Source organism: Schistocerca nitens, chromosome 7 (genome assembly GCF_023898315.1).
Source record: "Schistocerca nitens isolate TAMUIC-IGC-003100 chromosome 7, iqSchNite1.1, whole genome shotgun sequence".
Classification (NCBI taxonomy): Eukaryota; Metazoa; Arthropoda; class Insecta; order Orthoptera; family Acrididae; genus Schistocerca; species Schistocerca nitens.
In genome coordinates this window covers 212,172,501-212,195,381 of record NC_064620.1, presented here as the reverse complement: position 1 = coordinate 212,195,381, position 22,881 = coordinate 212,172,501, and positions in this window count along the sequence as shown.

Sequence of the window (22,881 nt, the reverse complement as noted above, 5' to 3'; positions counted from 1 at the left end):
CAAAATACTGCATTCATTATCAGCCGCAGAATATAAAACCCTTAGCGCTTTATGTGGCCTAACGAGATTGTTAATTCAATCGCTGTGGACTTTATGTAACACTGTACAATATCGGCCTCTCACAACCGCCTCTGCCCCTACCTCCACTCTCTCTTCCACCGTGTAGCGTGTGTGACTATGGTTGAAAGGATGCCGTGTACAAAGCAATTAAGTCCGCTTACAACGTTAGACAAGTACTTCTCTCAGACATAAAAGGTTACACTAGCTACATTCGACACACACACACACACACTCTCACACACACACACAAGCGCGTGCGCAGGCTCGCACACGTGCAATACACAAATGGATGAAGTACTACAAATATTATAATGGAGTATGTTGTACACAAATAAATAAACTAAATACCATTTAAGATTACATAATTTAAAAATAAAAGTGTTTAAACAAAATCGTTTGTACCAAAAGTTTAATTAGGCTGTAAATGATGGAAAAAGGGTCGTTAGGCTTCGTTAGAGCTTTGAAATAACAGTCTGAAATGCAAACGGCAAACCAACGAGAAAATTGAATTTACTCGAACAAGAACTATTAAGAAGTTTTTAGACTTCACAGGAACAAGAATTGAGTTTATTAATCATAGTTCCAAATGGGAAAGATCAAGTGCTCCAATAGGTATGCCAAAGCTAAAATAAAATTATACAGAGAAGGCAAGTTACAGAATAACAATCGGATCATGAATGCAACAATACATAGAAGTTAATACAAACCGTCGTAGCTGCCCAGTGGAAGTACCGTCTCACGTCCGGCGCAGACCTGTCAGCTGACCCGCCTCACTGACTTTAAGGCTAAGCATATGTCTGTAACAAACAATATACTTACTACTATCTTAGAAATACATTTAACAATTAAATACCAACTTAAGCAACCAAATACAATGTCGGGTGCAGATTCAGCTTAGTACACATCGATGAAACAAAATCTTCAGGTGATCGAGCTAAGAATGCGATGTTATTTTCTTCTCCTTGTCCCGTGATAGTATACGTCTCGCGAGGAACCCGAGAAAGGGGCCAATAACTAAATTTACCACTGGAGAAGACGGCGCACAACAAGTAGCGCGAAGTGCCAGAAATTTAAGTATACTCGCTCACACTGCTTTTGAAACTGAACAAGCACACCCCAGAATAAATGCGTTAATACTCAGTATGTCAAAATGAAGCAAGTTACATAACAAGACGGCACAAAGCAAATAGGTTCGCTTGGTATCACAGTTTAAGGTACAAAACTACACCGGATAAGCAATATCCACACCACTTACATCGTAAACTGAAAATAATCAGCGGCGTCAATATAATCGGGCAAACAATTAACGACCGGGCAGGCATGGTCATCAAAATTTATCATAAATAGAATATCCCAGAAGTGACGGAAGTTCCGCTCATCAAGGAACACTTAACAGTACACGAAGGCTGAGCAAAACGGTTCTACAGAACTTAGTCAAATATCGGCTACTATTAGTCCCACTAGCCACCGCTATGATGCTTGTGGGTTGCAGCAATCAAACACAAGTCGAACTAACCACCACATCAATGTAGCTCAGAAACGAACCCATGTTTCGAATGATTCCAAAAAAAGGGTAATATCCCAGAATGATTGCCTATCGAAGTCACGCTGTCCAAACGATACTTATCGAACGTGCGATCCTAAATCGTTCATGCTACTCTGGCGGCGGGCGTTATGAGTATGTTAGCGGTGGTCGCTACAGCAACGACAAAAGACGAGCGTTGCAAAGGAGACGACTTACCTTACTCGTCGGTGTTGTTATCATGTGAAAGTTCATGACGGTGGTCTGGATGGATAATCTGGAAGAGTCGAACCATGTATTTTTCCTGATAATTGTTCGTTTTCCGCACTGTCCGCAATGAAATTGTAAACGGTACTTCAGCATCGAAACTGTTCTTGAGAAGTTTTACACACTGCGCATCACGACTGTCTACACCGTCCTTTCTTTCCTCGTCCAGTAGTAATTCATATTTACGAAAGAAGTCGAACAATTTTCTTCGCTGGATAAACATGGAATTAGATTTTTCCATGTGAGAGAATCCGTCGAAGAAACGTCAAGGACACCAGAGATCCCACTCACTAACGACATAAATCGTTTGGGATTCCCTAGCAAGTCACACATAATTTTGCGGATGGTTCAAATGGTTCTGAGCACTTAACATCTGAGGTCATCAGTCCCCTAGAACTTAGAACTACTTAAACCTAACTAACCTAAGGACATCACAAACATCCATGCCCGAGGCAGGATTCGAACCTGCGACCGTAGTGGTCGCGCGGTTCCAGACTGTAGCGCCTCGAACCGCTCGGCCACAATGGCCGGCATTTGCGGATGTTTTTAATTTAGAACAACTAAGGGAACGACGGAAAACAGATAAAAATGATGATCAGAAATTACTGATCACAACGCCCGCCACCAGAGTCACATGAACGATTTACAATCGTACGTTCGATATGTATCGTTTGGACACTACGACTTCGATAGACAATCATTCTTGGAAACTATCAAAAAATGGGGTCTAGTGAAGCACGGGATACAACCCGTCGGCTTTGACCAATGACGTCAGAATTTGCCATAGATCATTTGTTAGCATGTAACCCCTGACAAGAGTCTTCAGAAACAAAGAAATCCGAGAGACAAAAAAAAAAATGGTTGACATATATCAAAGCAAATAGTATCTTCACGTTAAGGATATCGCGTGTTTGTATCTTATTATTTCTATGGAAAATGAAAGGGGAAAAAATGCATGGAAATATTGGTAGCATAGAATACCTCACATCACATATATATGGATTGTATGTCGAACCTCATTCGAACTGTATTGGTTAACTGCAGTACGGGATACAAGTTTAGCGTACGTCGATTTCTTCATTTTCGTTAGCATTAGGTGGTGGTTAGTGTTTAACGTCCCGTCGACAACTAGGTCATTAGAGACGGAGCGCAAGCTCGGGTTAGGGAAGGATTGGGAAGGAAATCGGCCGTGCCCTTTCAAAGGAACCATCCCGGCATTTGCCTGAAATGATTTAGGGAAATCACGGAAAACCTAAATCAGGATGGCCGGAGACGGGAATGAACCGTCGTCCTCCCGAATGCGAGTCTCGTTAGCATTAATATCCTGTTATTCAGTTGAACTGTATAGGTCAACTGAAGCACGGGATACAAATTTCACATGTGTTGTTTCTTTCGCCTCCGCTACCACTAATAGTCTGTTCTTATGTAGATAGTACTAGTACCGATGGCAGAAGGAGCTACGTACATAATATTTGTATCCCACACTTCCGTTGACCTGGAAATGGACGTACGTTACAATTGCAACCTGTACGTCAGTAGCACTAAGCGAAGAGGCAATAAGACGACACACATACAAACTGTATCACGTACTTCACTATGGCGTACAGTTTTTTTTTTTTTTCGCCTTTGATGCTAATAGTATCGACTGGAAGTTATAGTTTTGATCACAGCAGTGACAAAAGGATCCCTTTCTTTAGTTGTGCTATATAACTATACAGAACATTTGTATCCTGCTCTCCAGTTGACATATATAGGTAAATCTCAGCAATGTTACATATGTCGTTCTTTTCGAATAGGTAGTGTCAGTGTAAAGGTTAACGGAAGGACGGGATGCAAATTTTAGTTATGTCGGGCGTTCGGCATTTAATACTGGTAGTACAGATTTGAAAAAATCGTACTGATACTAGTGCTGGGAAGCGAAAAAAGAACGACAGCTCCGACATTTCTATTACTTACTGGAGTACACGAAAACATATGTAAAGGTGTAATACAACACTAATACCTACACACACAACAAACAAAACATTACACATACACACACATACACATACATACACACACACACACACATAGACACAGACCCACATACACGCACAGACACACACATTCACCCCCATCCTTATGTGAAATTAGCTAACATATTTCAGACGGTACATCTGCCCAACACGTTTAACGAAACATGTAAACGGGCAATGTGTTTGGGGAATACCACGCCTCCATGAAATCGGGCGTTTCCCCGTCCCTACAAGAGATTTCACAGCTGACCAATAACCCTGTATGCTATTTGTGCAAGCCCTTGTGGATAATGATTAACTACGAGATGCCGATAACTCCTTTCCCCTAAATCCCTATATCAAGAAATACCATTTGAAATTACAATGGAACCCTTTGCAACGTCACGTTCACTTAAGCTAACCAACACTTCCTTCCTTCGATTGGATACTACTTTAAACAGTACATTACCACAACTGATCTTTGCTGCTGCGCCATACGAATAAGTCCACAAACTTGTGGAGCCTTGCTAAGATTTATTGACAGGTCGCGGCACGGCTCACACTGGTGAAATTAAATAGTCAGTCTAGCTCTGGTAACTGAAGTGAAAATTAAATTTAATTCAGGGTGGGTAGTCCATCTGATTACAGGGCAAAAATATTTGTTAGTACCGGATTAGCAGGGACCCTTTAAATAAAGAAAGCCAAAGCAAACGTTACACACCACCAAACAGACAACGTATTGCAGAATAGGCACTCAAATTTCATCGTGACGAAAACTCAGTACCAAGTACTGAATCGTGCCACTAGAATCCATAGGTCGCGCAACGCATTTAGCCTTCTCAGACAGTATTTCGGAGCGCTTCCACCGCCAGGCGGCGCGTGGCCTCCGGGACGAGCCCTCTTAGCAGGCGAGCGCCCATTGGAGAGGACAGTTGGCGACAGGACCCGATTGCTCAAAAGAAGGGTCTACCACAGTCCCGGGGCCGCTGTGCAGTGCGGGGTCCGGGGTTCGCTGTCGACTGCGGGCGAGCACGCAGCTAGTGTGCAGCGAGGGGGTTCGGCCGTGCCGAGCGAACGGGGCCAGCCGTACGGAGTTAGCTGTTGGGTCTCCAGTGGCGAACCCAGGAAATTACACGTTTGGGCAACACGCGAACAGTCTGTGCCCGCTTCATGGTCAGCACACCGGCATCTGAAAGACATCACTTCAGCTACTTTCCGTCTGTCCGGACGTCGACAGGAGGCTGCGTGGAGAGCAACTCACGGGAGGGAGAGCCGTTCGCCGCGAGACGACGCCCACAACACTTAAGAGAGCCTACCGTCGCTGGCAGATCCCCGCCAAGGAATTGTAACATGTGAGACTGAATCGGGGTGGTTAAATTGTTATTGTGCTGTGACAGTGTAGCATTTCAATCATTAATCGCTGTTCCTAGTTACCCGGACATGTGCGTCATTAACTGTTTTTGATGTTCTCTTTTATCGATGTATGACGGTAGTATCTGTTCCCGAAAGAACAGTTACCGTTGATGACGATGCAGCTTTGCTAGAAATGAAATGATAATTAAATGGACACCCTAGCTGCAAACAGGCATGATGGGCAAACATCTATTAGGCGTACTACGAATCTAGTGGTGTGGACATGTTGGGAATGAGGGACTCACGGCGAGCGTGCAAGGGATAAGTCCTTGCAGGCGCAATGTCCTCTGTGCCCTCGGTGGCTCAGATGGACAGAGAGCCTGCCATACAAACATGAGATCCCGGGTTCGAGTCCTGGTCGGGGCACACATTTTCAACATGTCCCCTGTTTTAACGGTGACCGGAATGATCGCGGGGTAGTAGTGACGGAAACGCGGCGGGACCCGCTGAGCGGCCCGCGAACGACAACACCATGGGAGAGGACGGATACGACCAACGGAGGACGTTACGACACAACAAGAACAGAGAAGAGAGTAACGAACCAAACAAGACTACCACGTCCACTGGAGTAGAAACACGAAAGTCAATACGCTGTCCGAGGTGATATATCATGAGACGCACGCGATGTTACACTGCTGGCTGAGCTTTTTTTTTTTTTTTCTTTATTGAATTTCGATTCCCCCGGAAGGGGGCGGGCTGGCAGAAGCTTAGTATGCCGCTCTTCAGCCTACAGAGTTTATAAATAATAAAAACAGGAGATAAAATCGGAGACTTAAATGGCTGGCTGAGCGCGAGGCAGGCGCTTAAGTACGCTATCGGGGGCGCCGCTATTGGCCGCTGGGACCACGTGTTCCACGGTGGCGCCCTCACACTAAAAGCGGGCCAGGAGGCGCGCAACGCCACAGCTTACGGCGCGATGGTGCAGAGACCTCTATGGGTCTTCGACGTCCATGACGTCTGGCGCGGATTCAAATTCCGCGGCGCCCGGTACCAGATCCCCAATATAGTACATCAACACCTGTTTGCAGCTAGGGAGTCCATTGAATTATCATTTCAGTTGTCTTTTATGTACTGTTCACCCAAGCCACTATGATGGTGTAGTTCTTGAGGTCTTTGATTCAGCCTTAAAATCCGAAAGGTTCAAGAGGGAGCGGTTGCCCTCTGTCATTCTGTCCATTGTCCTGTTCTGGCTATCTACCAGTTATTCTGTTATTGTTTATGAATTTAATAATCATCTTTTGGGGGCTATATAATCTGTATCATCACCTGCAAATTTTCTGCCGCTGAGGATTGTTGATGTTGTTGTGATCTTCAGTCCAGAGACTAGTTTGATGCAGCTCTCCGTGCTACTCTGTCCTGTGCAAGGTAATTAATCTCCAAGTAACTGCTGAAAACTATATCCTTCTGAATCAGTGTATTTATTTCTTGGACTCCCTCTACGGTTTTTACCCTCCACGCTGCCTCCAATAATACATTGGTGATCCCTTGATGCCTCAGAACGTGTGCTACCAACCGATCCCTTCTCCTAGTCGAGCCACAAATTTCTCTTCTCCCCAATTCTATTCACTACCTCCTCATTAGTTACGTAATTTACCCATCTAATCTTCAGCATTCTTCTGTAGCACCACATTTCGAAAGCTTCTATTCTCTTCTTGTCTAAACTATTTATCGTCCATGTTCCACTTCCATAAATGCCTACACTTCATACAAATACTTTCAGAAAAGACTTCCTGACCACTTCATAAAATACTTTCAGAAACGACTTCCTGACATTCGATGCTAAAAAATTTCTCTTCTTCAGGAACGCTTTCCTTGCCATTACCAGTCGACATTTTATATCCTCTCTATGTCGACCATCACCAGTTATTTTGCTTCCCAAATAGTACAATTCATTTACTACTTTAAGTGTCTCATTTCATAATCTGATTCCCTCAGCATCACCCGATTTAATCCGACTACATTCCATTATCCTCGTTTTGGTTTTGTTGATTTTCATCTTATATCCTCCTTTGAAGACACTGTCCATTCCGTTCAACTGCTCTTTCACGTACTTCGCTGCCTCTGACAGAATTACAAAGTCATCAGCAAACCTTAAAGTTTTTACTTCTTCTCCATGGATTTTAATTCCTACTCTAATTTTTTCTTTTGTTTCCTTTACTGCTTGCTCAATATACAGATTGAATAACATCGGGAATAGACTAAAGGCCTCTGTTACTCCCTTCCCACTCACTGATTCCCTTTCATGCTCCTCGTTTCTTATAACTGCCATCTGGTTTCTGTACAAAGTGTAAATAGCCTTTCTATCTCTGTATTTGACCCATGCCACCTTCAAAACTTGAAGGAGAGTATTCCAGTGAACATTGTCAAAAGCTTTCTCTAAGTCTACAAACGCTGGAAACATAGGTTTGCCTTTCCTTAATCTATCATCTAAGATAATTCGTACGGTCAATATTGCCTGACTTGTTCCAACATTTCTACGGAATCCATACTGATCGTCCCCTAGGTCGGCTTCTACCAGTTTTTCCATTCGTCTGTAAAGAACTGGTGTTAGTATTTTGTCAAGAGCTAGTTTCTTTAGGACTGGAATTATTATATTCTTCTTGAAGTCTGAGGGTATTTGGCCTGTGACACACATTGAGTAAAATTCCTTGTAGCCAAAGTTTGTTTCGTATTTGTAATTTTTGATGATTTCCTGATTGGTCAGTAGTTATTTCCAAATTTTTCTTGTTTGTAATTTGTAAGAACAGTGTTGTGATCCTATTTATTAATTTTTTTAAGGTAGAATTTGTAAAATGGTCTTTCGGATACAGTTTTTCACTGGGCGAGTCGACCCTTGTCTTTTCACGTGTCTGGGATTCATTTTTGAAAAGACGTTGTGTAGTTGCTTTTGAAGTACTGGGCGTTGGCTTTACCCATCCGTTGAGTACTGAAGCGCACCCTGAGCGTTGTCGGGGCATGATTCCTGTCCCCCGAGGTGCTATACGGGATAGTCTTGGTTGTTTGCAATTCAGTCATTTGCTGTTGTATTGTAAATGGTGTTCTAATCGTACGCCACGCCAGGAGATTAAATAAAGTGTTTTGCTATTGTGAATAATGTTCGATTTCCATTTCGCAGTGCTTCCACCACCAGGTAACCACTGACTAGCTGGGTGCGCATCATGCACATCATTCTCTCTCTAACAGGGTATCGTTAGATGGCAACGGAAACGGAACCAAAACAGAAATCTGGATTAGCAGCACTAGGCTAAACGGCTGGCCAGCCTCACTAATTTCTCAACTTAGCCCCATTAGCACAGCTGGCGGAGAGCATAAGGCTTTTTCGTTGCTAATCAACTACTTGTTTGAGGGAGGCGTTAATTATAACGTTCTGACCGCGGTTCCTGAGACCACTACGTACACAGAATGGGCAGACAGAATTAGAATGTGCTTACCGCGTTTGGGATAGGGGCGGGAGGGGGGGGGGGTCATGACATGCACAAAATGATCAGACAGAATTACAGGGTCCCCTTAATGTAACATTAGAGTCACAGTGAAATTTTCCTTTAAAAATTAATTGTAATTAGATTTTAGTTTCAAGTCGTAATGTCTTGGTTAATTGGTTTTAACTTTGCTTTCATTTAGCCCTGTTTCGTAATATTTCTAAAAAAAAGGTGCAAACTGATTAAATCGAGATTTTTACGATTACTTTCTCTTTAACTAAACAAAGTGGTCCACATGCACTAATGACTGCCTAATAGTGCTGCTCATGAAATGGTCCATGTGCTTTGATAATTTTTGTAACAAACTGACTATGAAATGAAAATATCTAACCTCCTAGTGTAATAGCTTGGAAACGATGTGCTTGCTGCTCTCTGTGGCCAGTTGCAAGTTTCTGAATACAATTTCTGAGAGCTTAGTGCAATTCTCCAAACAACAAGTAAACTATTTTATACCCATCATTGAGTGAGACACGCTTTAAATAAAACTGGCGTAGATCGAAGATGTGGCCAATGCTCTGAGGTAAAATATTTCTTTAACGAAATGTTTTTCAATTATCTGATATATTATTACTTGTATGAGATTCGAGTTACAAAACTCATTAATACTGACAAAGGACAACACTCATGCCAATCTCCTACTCTCGCAAATGTTAGGCAAATAATTAATAAACATGAAAAATATCTTATAGTAAAAGTTACTCAATGTTTAATGAAAAATCTAAACGTCCTTGATATGAATGTCTCATTAAAAAATTTCTAACTAATCGCTACTGCAGTTCCAACAACAATAACAAAAATTATCTTCATTCCTCTTCATACTGTTTTCATTCCAAATCACTAATGAAGTCCTTCTCCTCTGTTTCACCATATTCAAATACAAATCATTTTACTTGCACTTAATTTTATGTCTACGTGGCCAGGAGGCCCCTGCTCTGCGTCTGTCTCACTGCCACTTCTAACAATAGAACTCCCGCGCTCCTCGCTGCCAACCAGCGATGACAAAACAGGCACATCCACCAGATACACAGCTGCTCTGACCAGTTGCAGAAATGCAGGTAACACACTCCCAATAGACCTATTTCAACAGATTAAACTATAAATGTACAGCATAGATCACCTTGAGGTAAAGAGGCCTCTCCGCCTCAGAAGGCACAATAATCAGCTACAAGGTCAAATATAGGAATATAATTACATGAGGCTTTACAGTTTAGCACATGGACTTGAACCTACAGGACCCCACTTGGGCAAGCAGCTCCACTAAGTCTACATGATCAGCCACAAACCATCCCTAGGAGCTCATTTAATAACCGATCTGACACAACTAGTTCACTGATTGTACCCTGTTTTTGACACAATTTGGGTATTAAGGACAGCAAGCAAACAGGTGGAAAGATTACGTAATGAAATAACAGTGAAAACAAAAAATAAATGCTCACAGTAGTTTCTAAGAATCGGTGTATTAACCAACAGCGGCTTCAAATAACAAAGGCTGCTATTAAGCGGGAGCTTCCACCATATAGGTGTCGTTTAGAAACCAACAGGACGTAATTGACAGGCAACCCTTTGCAACCAATGATCGGAACATACTGACAGGTAGCAAACCCACCGCCACAGGAAGCATTGGGTTCTTCCAGATACTCAAACGCCGAGCACAAGTAAAATCCAACGGTCACATTGGAACAGTTTCCCACCGGGTATCGTTCTAAACGTAGCTGCTCCAAAAGCGTACCGCTGGCCAATAAGTCACTGCCTTTCCTCACCGCTCTCTGACTGGGGTCCCGGAGTCGATAATGTGCGTTAAAGCAAATAGTATATTGCGCATGGCACAGTTACTTAAGTACACTCCTGGAAATGGAAAAAAGAACACATTGACACCGGTGTGTCAGACCCACCATACTTGCTCCGGACACTGCGAGAGGGCTGTACAAGCAATGATCACACGCACGGCAAAGCGGACACACCAGGAACCGCGGTGTTGGCCGTCGAATGGCGCTAGCTGCGCAGCATTTGTGCACCGCCACCGTCAGTGTCAGCCAGTTTGCCGTGGCATACGGAGCTCCATCGCAGTCTTTAACATTGGTAGCATGCGGCGACAGCGTGGACGTGAACCGTATGTGCAGTTGACGGACTTTGAGCGAGGGCGTATAGTGGGCATGCGGGAGGCCGGGTGGACGTACCGCCGAATTGCTCAACACGTGGGGCGTGAGGTCTCCACAGTACATCGATGTTGTCGCCAGTGGTCGGCGGAAGGTGCACGTGCCCGTCGACCTGGGACCGGACCGCAGCGACGCACGGATGCACGCCAAGACCGTAGGATCCTACGCAGTGCCGTAGGGGACCGCACCGCCACTTCCCAGCAAATTAGGGACACTGTTGCTCCTGGGGTATCGGCGAGGACCATTCGCAACCGTCTCCATGAAGCTGGGCTACGGTCCCGCACACCGTTAGGCCGTCTTCCGCTCACGCCCCAACATCGTGCAGCCCGCCTCCAGTGGTGTCGCGACAGGCGTGAATGGAGGGACGAATGGAGACGTGTCGTCTTCAGCGATGAGAGTCGCTTCTGCCTTGGTGCCAATGATGGTCGTATGCGTGTTTGGCGCCGTGCAGGTGAGCGCCACAATCAGGACTGCATACGACCGAGGCACACAGGGCCAACACCCGGCATCATGGTGTGGGGAGCGATCTCCTACACTGGCCGTACACCACTGGTGATCGTCGAGGGGACACTGAATAGTGCACGGTACATCCAAACCGTCATCGAACCCATCGTTCTACCATTCCTAGACCGGCAAGGGAACTTGCTGTTCCAACAGGACAATGCACGTCAGCATGTATCCCGTGCCACCCAACGTGCTCTAGAAGGTGTAAGTCAACTACCCTGGCCAGCAAGATCTCCGGATCTGTCCCCCATTGAGCATGTTTGGGACTGGATGAAGCGTCGTCTCACGCGGTCTGCACGTCCAGCACGAACGCTGGTCCAACTGAGGCGCCAGGTAGAAATGGCATGGCAAGCCGTTCCACAGGACTACATCCAGCATCTCTACGGTCGTCTCCATGGGAGAATAGCAGCCTGCATTGCTGCGAAAGGTGGATATACACTGTACTAGTGCCGACATTGTGCATGCTCTGTTGCCTGTGTCTTTGTGCCTGTGGTTCTGTCAGTGTGATCATGTGATGTATCTGACCCCAGGAATGTGTCAATAAAGTTTCCCCTTCCTGGGACAATGAATTCACGGTGTTCTTATTTCAATTTCCAGGAGTGTATGAGTGTGAAATGCTGTTAACTATTAATACAAGCCTGGATGAGCCTAAGTATTCTTACCCAGTGTGATACGTGCCAAAAGGGTAATAAAGCGAAGTAATATTGACTTCTACTCTTATTATTTCGAAGTGACATTTTGTAATTTTATAACGATGTTCACACAATGAAATATTCACTCTGCAGTTGAGTTTGCGCTGATATGAAGCTTTTTTGCAGATTTTCTTTCCAGATCGACCCTCGAAATCGGGACCTTTACCTTTTGCAGGGCAAGTGTTCTACCGGCTGAGCTACCCGACCACGATTCAGGACCCATCCTCTCAACTTTACTTCCTCCAGTATCTCGTCCCCTACCTTCCACCCTTTACTGAATATCTCCTCCAAGACTAGAATTCCTGGATGAAAGGATATTGCGGAGACAGGGGTTAGCCGCGAACTGGGGGATGTTTCCAGTATGAAATTTTCATCCTGCAGCGGATTGTCTGCTGAGAGGAAACTTTCTGGTGCACAAAAATAGTGAGGCGGACCGTCACTCGAGCTCAGGACGTCTGCCTTTCGCAAGGAAGGAAACGGGGTACTGGCGGACATAAAGCTGTGGGGACGGGTAGCGAGTACTGCTTGGGTAGCTCGGTCGGTGGAGCGCTTAAGCACGAAAGGCGAAGGTCTCGATTTCGAGTCCCGGTCTGATTCGCAGTTTTAATCTGCCAGGAAGTTTCAAAGGGCCTACGATCTGCAGAACTCCCATACTCTGATCCATTAGGCGCAAAATTTATAAATTAAATACTTTGGAAAAGTCTAACGGAATGCTTTAAACTGTCACATTTCATCCCATTCATCTCTGATGAGGCAGCTTCCTGCGCATGATTGCTGACCAAGGCATGGCAGTTTTTTACAGAGAAATTGTGTCCAAATTCCATCTTTTTGCCATCACACTGTAGGCTTCACAAGTGTATTACTGTTTCTTCAGAACGGAACTGTGAACCCGGTTGAGGTGTATTACAGAGACAATCGGTTATTGGTGAACGTTGAAACACAAGTCTGTTCTAAACACTTTCTTCTTCCTACATCGTTAGCAAATTTCCTATCTATGAGCAACTCTTGAGTTTAAAAAACTCATTCAATTACCGTCTTCCAGCGCTACTCTTTCTCTGTTCATGCTTTTTCCTTAAGTTTTGAACATTAATATATCGAGTCTATAGACTTTCAGATCGTTCTAATATCAGCGTTCCTTCTTTTAAGGCACAGCCTTCCCTTCGCCGCTCTGTGAGACAAATTTTACTGCACTCTGAAATGTAATGTGTTACTTTTTACTAATAACTCGTGACTCACGAATACATGAGGATGTAGGAACACCTGGGCTCCTATCCTTTTTCAGGTGTCTTTCTCGTAATTCAGTTTTCAGACATATGTTAGTTGACATATACTCGTAAATTATCCTGTTTCCTTCTTCTATGCATTACAGTGAAAAAGAGAAGTTATGGTATGTTGACACAGCTACAACAAACTTAGCGTGTAATACGGCTTGATTATGGAGGGGCAATTATATCACAGTGGAAACCTAATAAACACATATGCTTATCTGCGCTAATACACGGACTGTTTCTTGCCAAGGCTGGGTATGGAGGTTGGTGACAAGGAGTGAGGAAGGGAGAGGGTTGGGCGGTTGGTCTTTTCCTCGATAATATTATACCTGGTGGAATGTAACAAGTTACCTATACGCGTTAGGAGACAATACCGTAACGAAGATCCTACAAGCTGAAGATAACCTACGTTTATATAAATTACAGCTTACGAGCTCGCGTAGTCATTCAGCGCCTTGATTTTTTAAGGTAGCATTTTTAAGAAACAGTTATAAATGAAAAGTTAGTATATGTCGGCAAAACAGAGACGGAGTACGTATGCCTACAGTTTCAGTTTTGACGGAGCTCACATAAGCTTGTTACGTGTACGTTTCATCAATTTGCATACGTGTGTGCGTTAAGAGAGAAAAATATTTTTCCCCATCAATTTGAAACAAGTATATTAGAACTAATTGTCTGTTATAATATTTCAGATGTTCAAATTATCATTTAGTTGTAGTATAGCTCAAATCAACTTAAGGTCAATATGTAAGCTACCGTTGACTCTTCTTACGATCATGAGGTTCGAAAACATTACTGACGGTGACGATTGGTGTTTCCCATTTCACTGGACAGTTAAGCGACTCTAAATACAAGAAGAGTTATTGAATGATTCCACTGTTCTTTTCATTGGCTGTAATAAATAGACATAAATCGAAATCTTTTACATGATCATCGGGTTTCGCTGACTCATAAGGGAGGGGAGATAGGGTGGAAAGTGCCAGGGATACATTTATTTGCCAGGAATACTGCACAAGACTTTATTGATAATTTTTAAAAATAGCTTTACAAAAATACTTATATAAAAGATCTATAGATAACGACTTTAAAAATACTGATGAAAATGCAGTACATAGTAATAGAATACATAAAGCCGATCAAAGGAATCAGAGGATAGTGCAATTCATATACAATTACTATTTCCCAAGACTACGCAAAAGGCAACTTACTGTCTTTAGAGGATAACACAGTTATAAAGTTTTTAGTCTCTGCGTCCACAATAACACAACAATTTAACCAACACGCAACCAAATTAAATGAAAACACATGGACTGATCAGCTGAACGTTTATAATTAAAATAAAGGCAGTACTATTCAGCTACAATAAGGGATACTGTTTTAAAAGAAATATACGTGAAAGACAATTTTATTGAAACGTGATACTACTCAAATTGCGCAGAAACCAACTTACAGCATTAACAAATTATGTTAGATAATGAATAAAACAAAATTACCAAACCTGGCGAAATGCCAAGCTTCAGCGAACTGAATAATGAATGGTTTATGTAAAGGACAAATAGTAAAATTATTTTATTTCAACGCCATGGACGTTCAAAATCTAGTCACCATAGACTGCTTGCGCTTATTCGTGACGATTCAAAATTTACACTGAACTACATGACACCCAGCCAATAGCCTTGCACGAGCTTATGCGCTATAGTAACGTCAGATTAACTGGATTTGACTGTCCGGCTGGCAAAGCCCTCGTAAAAACAGTAATCGCAGGCCAGACAACAGTGAACAGTACCAAAATAGATAAAACACAAGTAAACACAAGATTAAAATATGTACTGTTAAACTACACTCCTGGAAATTGAAATAAGAACACCGTGAATTCATTGTCCCAGGAAGGGGAAACTTTATTGACACATTCCTGGGGTCAGATACATCACATGATCACACTGACAGAACCACAGGCACAAAGACACAGGCAACAGAGCATGCACAATGTCGGCACTAGTACAGTGTATATCCACCTTTCGCAGCAATGCAGGCTGCTATTCTCCCATGGAGACGATCGTAGAGATGCTGGATGTAGTCCTGTGGAACGGCTTGCCATGCCATTTCCACCTGGCGCCTCAGTTGGACCAGCGTTCGTGCTGGACATGCAGACCGCGTGAGACGACGCTTCATCCAGTCCCAAACATGCTCAATGGGGGCAGATCCGGAGATCTTGCGGGCCAGGGTAGTTGACTTACACCTTCTAGAGCACGTTGGGTGGCACGGGATACATGCGGACGTGCATTGTCCTGTTGGAACAGCAAGTTCCCTTGCCGGTCTAGGAATGGTAGAACGATGGGTTCGATGACGGTTTGGATGTACCGTGCACTATTCAGTGTCCCCTCGACGATCACCAGTGGTGTACGGCCAGTGTAGGAGATCGCTCCCCACACCATGATGCCGGGTGTTGGCCCTGTGTGCCTCGGTCGTATGCAGTCCTGATTGTGGCGCTCACCTGCACGGCGCCAAACACGCATACGACCATCATTGGCACCAAGGCAGAAGCGACTCTCATCGCTGAAGACGACACGTCTCCATTCGTCCCTCCATTCACGCCTGTCGCGACACCACTGGAGGCGGGCTGCACGATGTTGGGGCGTGAGCGGAAGACGGCCTAGCGGTGTGCGGGACCGTAGCCCAGCTTCATGGAGACGGTTGCGAATGGTCCTCGCCGATACCCCAAGAGCAACAGTGTGCCTAATTTGCTGGGAAGTGGCGGTGCGGTCCCCTTACGGCACTGCGTAGGATCCTACGGTCTTGGCGTGCATCCGTGCGTCGCTGCGGTCCGGTCCCAGGTCGACGGGCACGTGCACCTTCCGCCGACCACTGGCGACAACATCGATGTACTGTGGAGATCTCACGCCCCACGTGTTGAGCAATTCGGCGGTACGTCCACCCGGCCTCCCGTTGCCCACTATACGCCCTCGCTCAAAGTGCGTCAACTGCACATACGGTTCACGTCCACGCTGTCGCGGCATGCTACCAGTGTTAAAGACTGCGATGGAGCTCCGTATGCCACGGCAAACTGGCTGACACTGACGGCGGCGGTGCACAAATGCTGCGCAGCTAGCGCCATTCGACGGCCAACACCGCGGTTCCTGGTGTGTCCGCTGTGCCGTGCGTGTGATCATTGCTTGTACAGCCCTCTCGCAGTGTCCGGAGCAAGTATGGTGGGTCTGACACACCGGTGTCAATGTGTTCTTTTTTCCATTTCCAGGAGTGTATATAGAATTAAGACACCAAATCCTGGGAAGCACATATATCCAATTACCACACATAAGTCTTATTAACCTGGCGCAGAAGAAAATAGAACTCTCAGGATATGCGAACTGCAGTATTATTTTTTGCTCTAGCAATTTGTACACACTTTATAGAAGGCGAATCAGTTACTAATCGGTGATAGCAGCTACAAATATATGACAAGCCGAACATTTAAATCAGCCTCGTTAGCCATCTGCGACAGCACAGGGAGTGTAAAGCTTACAAACTGCTCACCACGCAGTCTTTTCTCCGCGACATCAAATCCGCGTTCGTTACAGACGTTGAGCAACATTAATTAGTCCAGGCTGCCTTCCTTTCTGAGAGAGAGAGTGTCATATAATAAGTGCCACTTGAAAACCAACAACAGTGTAAATCTTCACACACAGTCACTGGCTAAGCCGACTCCCGGTGCTGTGACAAGCCGGCCGCAACGATAAAAACGGTCCGTTGTCACTGAAGTCGGGGACTTGCTTCTCCTCGCCGGCGGAACCGCTTAAATCGGGCTCACCATCACTGTCCTCTTTCGGCCGGCTAGAGAAGCCACATAATTCCCTGAGCAAAGATATGTGAGCACAGTAACCACTGATAATCACACTCGCATGGGCCAGTGACAGCTTCTGACATACAGCGAGAAGTGGATAATTGTGAACTTTAAACGAGTGTAAACCATGGACAGTGCTGTTGGTGGGCAGGCTTGCGTGCCTCAGCGATGCAGATAGCCGTACCGTAGGTGCAACCACAACGGAGGGGTATCTGTTGAGAGGCCAGGCAAACATATGGTTCCTAAAGAGGGGCAGCAGTCTTTTCGGTAGTTGCAGGGCAGGATGAGTGACTGATCTGGCCTTGTGACATTAACCAAAACGGACTTGCTGTGCTGGTACTGCGAACGGCTGAAGGCAAGTGTAAACTACAGCCGTAATTTTTCCCGAGGGCATGCAGCTTTACTGTACGGATAATGATGAAAACGTCTTCTTGGGTAAAATATTCCGGAGGCAAAATAGTCCCCCATTTTGGACCTCTGGGTGGCGACTTCTCAGGAGAACGTCGTTATCAGGAGAAACCAAACTAGCGTTCTATGGATACGAACGTGGAATGTCAGATCCCTTAATCGGGCAGGTGGGTTAGAAAATAAAAAGGGAAATGGATACGTTACTGTTAGATATAGTGGGAATTAGTGAACTTTGGTGAATACAGGGTTATAAATACAAAGTAAAATTGTGGTAGTGCAGGAGTAGGGTTAGTAATTAATGAAAAATAGGAGCGCTGGTAATCTGCTATGAACACCATAGTGAAAGCAGTATTGAAATTGAAATTTGTGATAAGATCTTATGGGACCAAACTACTGAGGGTATCGGACTCTAAGCTTACACACTACTTACGCTAAGAGCAACACACACACCCATGTCCGAGGGAGGACTCGAACCTATGACGGGGGGAGCCGCACGAACCGTGACACGACGACTCTGACCGAGCGGCTACTCCACGCGGAACGCATTATTGTAGCCAAGATAGACACGAAGCCCAAGCCTATCACAGTAGTACCAGACTATATGCCAATTAGCTCCGCAGACGACGAAGAGATTGAAGAAACGTATGGTGATGAAATTATTTAGATATTGAAGGGAGACGAAAATTTAATAGTCATGAGGGACTGTAATTTGGTATTAAGAAAAGGAAGAGAAATAAAAGGTAGTAGGTGAATATGAATGAGGATAATGAATGAAAGAGGAAACCAACTGATAGAATTTTGGACAAAGAATTACTTAATCATATCTAACACCTGGTTCAAGAATCGTGAAAGGAGGTCGTATACGTGGAAGAGGCTTGGAGACACTAGAAGGTTTCAGGTAGATTATATAATGGTAAGACAGAGATTTAGGAACCTGGTTTTAAATTGTAAGACATTTCCAGATGTGAGCTCTGACCACATTCTATTGGTTATGAACTGTAGGTTAAAACTGAAGAAACTGCAAAAAGGTGGAAATTTAAGAAGATGAGACCTGAATAAACTAAAAGAAACAGGGGTTGTAGAGAGTTTCAGAGAGAGCATTAGGGAACGATTGACAAGAACAGGGCAAAGAAATACAGTAAAAGGAGAATGGGTAGCTATGAGAGATGAAATATTGAAGGCAGCAGAGGATCAAATAGGTAACAAGACCAGGGCTAGTAGAAATCCTTGTGTAACAGAAGAGATATTGAATTTAATTGATGAAAGGAGAAAATACAAAAATGCAGTAAATGAAGCATGCAAAAACGAATAAAAAATGTTTAAAAACTGAGATCAACATCAAGTGCAAAATGTCTAAGCAGCAATAGCTAGACGATAAATGTAAAGATGTGGAGGCATGTATAACTAGGGGTAAGATAGATACTGCCTACAGGAAAATGAAATAGATCTTTGAAGGAAAGAGAATCACTTATAAGAATATCAAGAGCTCAGATGGAAAAACAGCCGCCCAGAGTGGCCGAGCGGTTCTAGGTGCTACAGTCTGGAACCGCGCGACCGCTACGGTCGCAGGTTCGAATCCTGCCTCGGGCATGGATGTGTGTGATGCCCTTAGGTTAGTTAGGTTTAATTAGTTCTAAGTTCTAGGGGACTGATGACCACAGCAGTTAAGTCCCATAGTGCTCGGAGCCATTTGAACCATTTTGGAAAATCAATTCTAAGCAAAGAAGGGAAGGCAGAAAGATGGAAAGAGTATATAAAGGGTCAATACAAGGGTGATGTACTTGAGGGTAGTATATCGGAAATGGAAGATGACATAGATCAAGATGAAATGGGAGATATTATACTGCGTGAATAGTTTGACAGGGCACTGGAAGACCTAAGTCGAAAGAAGACCCTGGGAGCAGCGAACATTCCATTAGAACTACTCGCAGCCTTCGGAGAACTAGCCCTGACAAAACTCTACCATCTGGTGAGCAATATCTATGAGACAGGCGTAATACCTTAAGACTTCAAGAGGAATATAATAATTCCAGTCACAAAGAAAGGAGGTGTTGACAGGGGTGAAAATTACCGAACTATTAATTTAAAAAGTCACGGCTGCAAAATACTAACACGACTTCTTTACAGACGAGTCGAAAAACTGGTATAAGTCGATCTCGGGAAAGAGCATTTAGATTCCGTAGAAAAGTTGGAACACGTGAGGCAATACTGACACTACGAACTATCTTAGAAGATAGATAAAGGAAAGGCAAACCTACGTTTCTAGCATTTGTAGACTTAGAGAAAGCTTTTGACAATGTTGACTGGAATACTCTGTTTCAAACTTTGAAGGTGGCATGTATCAAATGCAGGGAACGAAAGGCTATTTACAATTTGTACAGTAACCAGATGGCAGTTATAAGATTCGAGGCGCATGAAGGGGTAACAGTGGTTGGGAAGAGAGTAAGATAGGGCAGTAGCCTATCCCCTATGTTATTCAATCTGTATATTAAGCAAGCAGTAAGGAAATGAAAGAAAAATTTGGAGTAGGAATTAAAATCCATGGAGAAGAAATAAAAACTTTGAGGTTTGCCGATGACATTGTAATTCTATCAGAGACAACAAAGGACCAGGAAGAGCAGTTGAATGGAATGGACAGTGTCTTGGCAGGAGGATATAAGATGAACATCAACATAAGCAAAACGAAGATAATGGAATGTAGTCGAAATATATCAGGCGATGTTGAGGAAATTAGATTAAAAGTAGTAGATGAGTTTTAATATTGGGGAGCAAAATAACTGATGATGTTCGAAGTAGAGAGGGTATATAATGTAGACTGGCAATGGCAAGGAAAGCGTTTCTGAAGAAGAAAAATTTGTTAACATCGAGTATAGACTTAAGTGTCAGGAAATCTTCTCTGAATGTATTTTTATGGAGTGTAGCCATGTATTGAAGTGAAACATTAACGATAAAAAGTTCATACAAAAAGAGAATAGAAACTTTCGAAATGTGATGCTACAGAAGAGAGATTAGATGGGTGGATCACGTAACTTATGAGGAGGTAGAACTGGGGAGAAGTGAAATTTGTGGCTCAACTTAACTAGAAGAAGGGATTGGTTGGTAGAACTTGTTCGAGGCATTAAGGGATCACCTATTTATTATTGGAGGGCAGCGTGGGGGTTAAAAATTGTAGAGGCAGACCAAGAGATGAATACACTAAGGTAGGCTTTGTGACCGAGCGGTTCTAGGCGCTACATTCTGGAACCGCGAGGCCGCTACGTTCGCAGGTTCCAATCCTGCGTCGGGCATGGATTTGTGTGATGTGCTTAGGTTAGTTAGTTTTAAGTAGTTCTAAGTTCTAGGGGACTGATGACCTTAGAATTTAAGTCCCATAGTGTTCAGAGCCATTTGAACCCAATACGCTAAGTAGATTCAGAAGGATTTAGTTGGCAGTAGTTATTCGGAGATGAAGAAGCTTGCACAGGATAGAGTCGCATGGAGAGCTGCATCAAACAAGTCTCAGGACTGAAGACCACAATCCGTGTTGTTAGTACGCTCTTCAGAGTATTGATGTTTTTAGCAAAGCCTGGCAATGACGACATAATCCATAGCTTACACCTTTACATTCATACGTACCTGTATATATACTCCACAAGCCAGCATTACGGTGGATGGCCAAGGGTACCTTGTACCTCTACTAATGATTCCCTTTCTTTTCCACTCGCAAATACGGTGGGTGGACTGTTTACATGCCTCCTTATTAGCGATTTCTATTCTCTAAAATTCGTAGTTCTTGCGTGAATACGTTATCGCCAGAAGAGTCGCTTTGTATTCTGTCGCAAACGCCGCTTTTCTAAATTTTCTCAGTAGTGTTTTGCGAAAATAACGCCGCGTTTGCTTCATGGAATCCCATTGGAATTTTGCAGCACTTCCTTACCAATCGCGCGGTGATCTAACGTACCTGAAACAAATTTAGCAGGACACCTTTGAACTCTGTCAACGTTTTCCTTTAATTGGACATAGGGGGAATCACAAACACTCAAGAATTGATAATATTAGTGTTCTATAAGCGATCTGCTATATAGAGCAGCTACAATTCCCTATAATTCTTCCGAAGTCGACAATTCGCCTACCATACTACCGAGCTAACGAGCTCTTTCCATTTCATACCGTTTTGCTACACTACGGCTACACAATTAATCGACTTGACCGTGTCAGGGGGTATACAACTGATACAGTACTCAAACATTTCTCTATCGGTTTTCTTACCCATCAGACTTGTCTTTGATTTTTCAACTTTTTGAGTAAGCTAACATTTATCACACGAATTAAAAATTGGGTCTAAGTCATCCTCTAATCTCCTACAGTCATTCACCGACAGCATTTGCCTTATAATACAGCGTCATCAGCAAACAGTGGCTCATTCCTTCTTGTCATTTCCGTGAGAGCGTTTATTTGGATAAATTACAAGAGCGCTTCTGTCATACATCTCTGGAGCACTCGTGCCAACATCTGTGGCTCTGATTGGGACTCGCCGTCCAGGACAACGTACTAGGAAATCTTCGAACCACTCATAGGTCTGGGAACCTATTCTCTATGTTCGAATCTTCTTTAACGTTCTTGAAAAAGGGCACTGCGTCAAATACTTTACAGAAATATAGAAGTATGTAATTTTCGTGTTGTCCCTCATCTATGGTTCGCAAGATAGCGTATAAGGTAAGGACAAGCAAAGCGATTCTATCTAAACTGGTGTTGATTCAACTGTAGGATATCTTGGAAATGTTTATTGGAGCACAAATCTGCTACCTAAGCTGTATAGATTTGTGTCTAGTTATTAAAGACGAATAAAGGAACAACGAACTTACTCCACAATGTTGTACTACGTCCTGTGGTTCCCAGATCGAAGAAAATAACAAAGATATAGTTTAACAGATAGAACCCTTCGTAGTGGAGATTTAGTAACTGAAAGTTGTAGTTAATGGTTCAAATGGCTCTAAGCACTACGGGACTTAACATCTGAGGTCATCAGTCTCCTAGACTTTGAACTACTTAAACCTAACCAACATAAGGACATCAAACACGTCCATGCCCGAGGCAGGATTCGAACCTGCGACGGTAGCAGCAACGCGGTTCCGGACTGGATTGTAGTTAATTCTGCAAAGCAGTTACAGAAGCAATAGCAGAACTGCAGGCTGCCAAATATGGTGACCGCAGCATTGCCAGATATGAAGTTAAAAATGGTGAAATGGTACGGCTTGCTAGCGGAGTTGACTTCGACTAGACGCGAAATGCGCTGCA